Raw genomic sequence first — 584 nt, 5'->3', positions numbered from 1 at the left:
CGAATTGTGTGATAAAAGTGCTTCTATTTTTTTTCTACGTGCCCTACGAGCGGAGATATCGCGACGCAAAGTCCGGACTGTTGAATTTTCACCTCTTTTTAAGATACGTCGTCGTTATTATCATCATTGTCATCGACCAGGTGAAAATGTCCATCTCGTTTTTTCGACACTAGAGGGCTTTTGACTTAATCTAGGCAGCATTGCACATTCGAACGTTCGAACGTGATCAACCACACATGACGGCTGTGATAATCCGCGATGGCAACATTTTAAAATAAATTATAATTAATTAAAATGAAATATCGAGATTCTCGTTGAAGATCTAGGTATTTCGAGGAAGAGGGTGTAGATAATAATTAAAATAATAATAATTGAAATAATTATAAATAAAATGAAATATCGAGATTGTCGTTGAATCTAGGTACTGGAGACACTGGTAGTGTCTCGGCGCTAAGTTACATACGATGTGACGTGTAATAATTAATTAATTAAAATTTAAATGAAATAATTATAAATAAAATGAAATATTTAAATGAAATAATAATAAATAAAATGAAATATCGAGATTGTCGTTGAAGATCTAG

Source organism: Trachymyrmex cornetzi, unplaced genomic scaffold (genome assembly GCF_001594075.2).
Source record: "Trachymyrmex cornetzi isolate Tcor2-1 unplaced genomic scaffold, Tcor1.1 scaffold1359, whole genome shotgun sequence".
NCBI classification, from domain to species: domain Eukaryota; kingdom Metazoa; phylum Arthropoda; class Insecta; order Hymenoptera; family Formicidae; genus Trachymyrmex; species Trachymyrmex cornetzi.
Note: the sequence above shows the minus strand (reverse complement) of the source record.